The sequence below is a fragment of the Elephas maximus genome, chromosome 11 (assembly GCF_024166365.1).
Source record: "Elephas maximus indicus isolate mEleMax1 chromosome 11, mEleMax1 primary haplotype, whole genome shotgun sequence".
Classification (NCBI taxonomy): Eukaryota; Metazoa; Chordata; class Mammalia; order Proboscidea; family Elephantidae; genus Elephas; species Elephas maximus.
Window position 1 is genome coordinate 111,326,239 of NC_064829.1, and position 6,687 is coordinate 111,332,925.

Consider the following 6,687-nt stretch of genomic DNA (forward strand, 5'->3'; position numbering starts at 1 on the left):
CTGTGCCAGGCCCTGTTTGGTGCCAGGAACCCAGCAGTGAACAAGAAAGGTCCCTGCCTGAGTGGCCGACTTCTCTAATGAGGGAGATGGGTGGTAAAGTAACAATGCTGCCCACAAAATCGGAGGGATGAGTAGAAAGTACCCAGGGCCATCCAGGTTTGGGGAGTGGGAAAGCCTTTCAGAGGGGTGATGTGTAGGCTGTGGGAAAGCCTTTCACAGGGGTGACATGTAGGCCGAGCTGGGAAGGAGGAGCTGGCTGTGTGACATTCAGGAGGTAGGGTTCCAGGCAGTGAGACCACAAGGCCGTGTGGCTGGGTGCGGTAAGTGAGGGGCCTGCTGCGCAGGTGGGGTGGGTGGGTGGGCAGGAACCAGACGATCTGGGGCAGGGTAAGCCAGGCGGAGGACTGGACATGATCCTGAGAGCGTGAGGAGCTTGGAGGACAGGAGCAGGGAGCGATGGGACATGAGTTACCTTGTATGAAAATGGCTATGGCTGCTGGGAGAAGAATGAATTGCGGAGAAGGTGGGGTGGAAGCAAGGATCCCAGGGAGGAAGCCGCTGGAGAAATCCGGGCAAGAAATGCAGGTGGCTGGGCGTGAGCTGGTGGCAGTGGGAAGGAGAGGCAGATGGACCCAGGGCGTGTGCTTGGAGGACGTGCTGACAGGTTGGAAGTTGGGGCCAGGAAAGATGGCAGTCAAGGATCACACCTAGATTTGAGATTGGAACAGCCGAGGGAATGGTGCCGTTGGTGGCCGTGGGGACTGGAGAGAGGGGGAGGAGGGCATTCTGTTCCGATTGGGTTCGGTGGGAGGAGCCCGCCCCAGTCCATGTGCAGGTGTTGAGCAGGCCTCGGGGGCTCAGGGTGCAGCTGTCCCCAAAGCCCTGGGCCTGGTAAGGAGAGCCGTAGAGAGCGGAGAGGGCCCAAGGGGTGTGGGGCCCTTTCCCCATTTAGAGAAAAAGGATCTGACAGGAGTAGTCTGGGGTTTGGAGGAAAACTAAGAAAGCAGGTAAAGATGAGGCGAGAACTCAGCTGCCTATTTCTGGTTTTCCAGTAATGTCATGTAGGGAGACCACCGTGCGTCAGGCAGTGTCGTGGGCACTGGGCCTGGTGTAGCAAGTACTGTGGCTGGACGTCAGCGTGAGGAACAGTGGTTAGAGCAGAGGGCCCAGGCCAGACCTCCAAGGTCCGGCCCCCGAAGAATTGCAGATGACAGAGAGCTCAAGCAGACTCTGTCTGTGTCGTGGGAGCAACCACAGCCCCTGTCCCTGCTGAGTAGTCATCTTCACTCGTTGTTTTCTGGCGATGTCTTCTGGTTCCACCCCACCAATAATTGTAGCCACTGCTGGGGTTAGTTGTAGGAGTTCCAGTTACTAAATTTAAGAGCAGATCCCAGTCTCTTGAAGGATAATAAGAACTATGATGATCTGAAAACATAGATAGCACCCTTAGCAGGTAAGTCTTCCCTGCAGCAGGTAAGTCCTTTCACTACTCTTTACAGAGGCACAGGTGGCGGAGTGAACCGCCAAAGGCCTGACTCAGCCAGCAAGAGGTAGGGGTGGGCTTGACCTCAGGGAGCTGACCCCGGGATCCTCCCCTGAGCCCCCCTCTTGCGCTTCCTCAATTGCAGGTCAGAAACAGGGCCCTCCTGCAAAGAGTAGGGGGTCCCGGGATGGTGGTTTCTGGACCCTCGAGTTACTTATGTGTACATGTTAACCACCACCCCATCAACTAGTCCTAAGAAGTATTTGCAGTTCTGGGCTGTCGTGCGCCTTGAGAGCCATGTCCGTTCCCGCCACTGTCCATGCGAACCCGAGCTGATGCCGCTTCCATCTCCCAGCCGTTTGAGAGCCAGAGCGGTCAATCCATTTGACTTAACAGCTCCCCCAGACCAACTCCAACACCGTGTGGTATTTGAGCATTAATACATTTGCATGGTTCAAAGTTCAAAAGGCACATAAGGCTTTACAGTGAAGTCTCTTCCCTTGTCTTCTAGCCCCCAGTCCCCTCCCCAGGGCCACCAATGTTACCGTTTTCTCGTGCAATCCTTCCAGAGTTGTGTCTGTATGTGTGTGTGTATATGTGTGTGTATATTCAGAGTAACATGTAGTACGCACATACAAGGACACACATCTTAACAGCCTATTTAACCAGGCCCCTTTCTAAGGGAACTTGGGTTGTTTTCGATCTCTTGCTATTATTATAAGCAGTGCTGCAATGAATAAACTTGTTCACGTGTGGGATCAATTCAGGGGTGAATTTGAAGAACTCCAAGTATATCGTTTAAGTGCAAACACTGGTACAATGGATCAATAGCAGCCTGAACCAGGCTCTCCCGCAAGATTATCGGAGTGCTCCAGGGCGATTTATTTATACATTTACCACCCCGTTCCAAAAAGGAATTCAGAGCAGCTAGAGTCTTAATCGGAGGCTGCTGGAGGAAGCTGGTCGGGGAATGCTAAGAGCTAACATTGACTGACCACCACCTATATGCCAGGAAGTACTGAACAGCTTTGTTGAATTGATGGGGCTGTTGAATCCTCAGGGTAAAGGGAGGAACTTCCTAGTCTCATCTCATAAACAGGTGTGGCAATGGAGGCACAGAGGGCCCAGGGCCCGTGCTAAATTGCAGAGCAGGTCTGAGCCAGGCCAGGTGGATGGTTCTTTTTGGATTGTGATCTTGGTTGAGGTCGCCTCAGGTCCTGTCACATCACCCTGGTACCTACCTTACTAACGGATGCCAGATAAGATGGGAGCACAGTACCTGTGGCAGGCAGCCAGGGCACCTCTTCCTCGGTGCCCAAGCCTGGTGCCACTGAGGTGGTCCAGCCATTGAGCTTGACCCCTCCTTCAGGGATCTGAGCTGACTCTGTTGGTGAGCGCTGCTCCTATAGACTTGCCTTTGAAGGCCTGACGGGTCAGGAGACAAGAGATATTTTCCTGCACTTTACCTGCTTTGTGAATTCCAAACCAGGGCTTCTCAAATGTCATCAAACAGTGCTAATGTCTCTATTTTTTTTTTTAGTAAGAGACTTAATTTTTTTTAGAATAGTTTCAGATTTACAGAAAAAGTGAGAAGTTAGTGCAGAGAGTTCTCATACACCCCACACAAAGTTCCCTTCATTAGTAACATCTGACAGTATTAGTATGGCAATTTGTCACAATTAGTGAACCAACATTTATCAGTTAAAACCAGTTGCCGTCAAGTCGATACTGACTCATAGCAATCCCATGGGTATCACAGTAGAACTGTGCTCCAGAGGGGTTTTTTTTTTTGTACTTTAAGTGAAAGTTTACAAATCAAGTCAATCTCTCATACAAAATTTATATACACCTTGCTATATACTCCTAATTGCTCTCCCCCTAATGAGAGCATACTCCTTCCCTCCACTGTCTATTATCCTGTCCATTCGGCCAGCTTCTGACCCCATCTACCCTCTTTTCTCCCCTCCAGACAGGAGCTGCCCACATAGTCTCATGTGTCTACTTGATCCAAGAAGCTCACTCCTCACCAGTATCATTTTCTATCCCATAGTCCAGTCCAATCCCTGTCTGAGGACTTGGGAATGGTTCCTGTCTTGGGCTAACAGGAGATCTGGGGACCATGACCTCTGGGGTCCTTCTAGTCTCTGTCAGATTATTAAAGCTGGTCTTTTTACCAGAATTTGGGGTCTGTATCCCACTGTTTTCTTTCTCCCTCAGGGGTTCTCTGTTGTGTTCCCTGTCAGGGCAGTCACTGGTTTTAGCTGGGCACCATCTAGTTCTGGTCTCAGGCTGATGTAGTCTCTGGTTCATGTGGCCCTTTCTGTCTCTTGGGCTCATAATTACCTTGTGTCTTTGCTGTCTTCATTCTCCTTTGTTCCAGGTGGGTTGAGGCCAGTTGATGCATCTTAGATGGCCGCTTGCCAGTGTTTAAGACTCCAGACACCACTCTCCAAAGTGGGATACAGACTGTTTTCTTAATAGATTTTATTATGCAAATTGACTTAGATGTCCCCTGAAACCATGGTCCCCAAACCCCCGCCCCTGCTACACTGGCTTTCGAAGCGTTCGGTTTATTCAGGAAACTTCTTTGCTTTTGGTTTAGTCCAGTTGTGCTGACCTCGCCTGTACTGTGTGTTGTCTTTCCCTTCACCTAAAGTAGTTCTTGTCTATCTACTTAGTGAAAACTCCTCTCCCTCCCTCCCTCCCCACTCTCATAACCATCAAAGATATTTTCATCTCTGTTTAAACTATTTTTCGAATTCTTATAACAGTGGTCTTATACAATATTTGTCCTTTTGCAACTGACTAATTTCACTCAGCATAATGCCTTCCAGATTCCCCCATGTTATGAATGTTTCACGGATTCATCATTTTTCTTTATCGATGCATAGTATTCCGTTGTGTGAATGTACCATAATTATCCATTCATCTGTCGATGGGCACCTTGGTTGCGTCCATCTTTTTGCTGTTGTAAACAGTGCTGCAGTGAACATGGGTGTGCATATATCTGTTCATGTAAAGGCTCTTATTTCTCTAGGATATATTCCAGGGGGTGGGATTGCTGGATCATATGGTAATTCTATTTCCAGTTTTTTAAGGAAGCGCCAAATCGATTTCCAAAGTCGTCATACCATTTTACATTCCCACCAGCAGTGTATAAGTGTTCCAGTCTCTCCACAGCCTCTCCAACATTGATGATCTTGTGTTTTATGGATTAATGCCAGCCTTGTTGAGTGAGATGGAATCTCGTTGTATTTTGATTTGCATTTCTCTAATGGCTAATGATCGTGAGCATTTCCTCATGTATCTGTTAGCTACCTGAATGTCTTTAGTGAAGTGCCTGTTCATATCCTTTGCCCATTTTTTAATTGGGTTATTTGTCTTTTTTGTAGTTGAGTTTTTGCAGTATCATGTAGATTTTAGAGATCAGATGCTGATCGGAATGTCATAGTTAAAAACTTTTTCCCAGTCTATAGATAATCTTTTTACTCTTTTGGTGAAGTCTTTGGATGAGCGTAGGTGTTTGATTTTTAGGAGCTCCCAGTTATCTAGTTCCTCTTCTGCATTGTTAGTAATGTTTTGTATAGTATTTATGCCATGTATTAGGGCTCCTAGCATTGTCCTTATTTTTTCTTCCATGATCATTATTGTTTTAGATTTTATATTTAGGTCTTTGATCCATTTTGAGTTAGTTTTTCTGCATGGTGTGAGGTTACTCCATAGAGTTTTTAATGGCTGAGTTCTCAGAAGTAGGTCATGGGGCCTTTCTTCCAAGGTTCCTCTTGGTGGACTTGTCCTGCCAACATTTCAGTTAGCAGCCAAGTGCACTAACCATTTGTACCACCCAGGGACTGCATTAACTAAAGTCTGTACTTTCTTCATATTTCCTTAGTTTTACTAAAGATCCCATCAAGGACACCATATTACATTTACTGTCATGTCTGCTTAGACTCTTGGCTGTGGCAGCTTCTCAAACTTGCTTGCTTGTGATGACCTTGACAGTTGGGAGGAGTACTGGTCAGGTATCTTGTGGGATGCCCCCCGCCCTTGGGATATGTCATGGTTTTTCTCATAGTTACAGTGGGGTTATATGTTTTGGGGAGGAAGACTACAGAAGTAAAGTGCCGTTCTCATCCCACTGTATAAAGGATACTATCAACCTGATTTATGACTGTTGATGTTGACCTTGATCACCTGGCTGAGGTACTCTTTGCAGGTTTCTCCACTGTGAAGTTACCCTCCCTTCCCCCCTTCCATACTGTACCCTTAGGAAGGAAATCACTATGCACAGCCCACACGTAAGGACTGGAGGGTTATGTTCCGCCATCTTGAGGGCAGAGTATCAGTATCAGGGTAGATAATACATTATTTGGACTTTTTCTGCATGGGAGATTTGTCTCTTCTCCCGTTTATTAACTTATTCCATCATTTTCATCAGTATGGGCTCATGGATATTTACTTTACATGTTGGATTATAAGCCAGTCCTACTTTATTTTGTTGCTCAAATTGTTCCAGCTTTGGCCTTCGGGAGCTTGTCAATTGGCTCCTGTGTCCCTTCGACGTATCCCCATCTGCCCAAAATAATTGTTTGGGCTGTAGCCTTCCCTGTGATTGGTCTATCTTATGCACCTTGCAGGGATTGGTCAGCTTACTATTCAAATAGGGTCCATAAAACCACCCAATAGGATTAAGTGACCTTGCGGGAATTGGTCATTTTCTGGCCCAGCTGGGAGGGCCATGCCTTGAAATTGATTTAAAAAAAAAAAAAAAAACCAAACCCATTGCCATCGAGTCAATTCCAACTCATAAGGACCCTATAGGACAAGGGTAGAACTGCCCCATAGAGTTTCCAAGGAGCACCTGGTGGATTCGAACTGCTGACTTTTTGGTCAGCAGCCATAGCACTTAACCACTATGCCACCAGGGTTTCCTGAAATTGATAAGGATCTTGCTTATTTAAGCAACCAACTTGACAGGTTTTCCAAAAGAGGCAATGTGAGAGAGTGGGGGGAACTGCCTAAAACAGCTGTAATAGGCTCAAGAGCTGTAACACTGAAGACGGTGCAAGACGACAACAGCAGTGTGAGCGGCAGGAACTACAGGAGAGAGAGAGCTGAGCGCCTTTGGGCAGGAGACTTGCAGGCAGAGAGGGGTGCCTCTGGGCACTTGTCAACAGGTCTAAAAGCTGTAACACTTCCCCGAG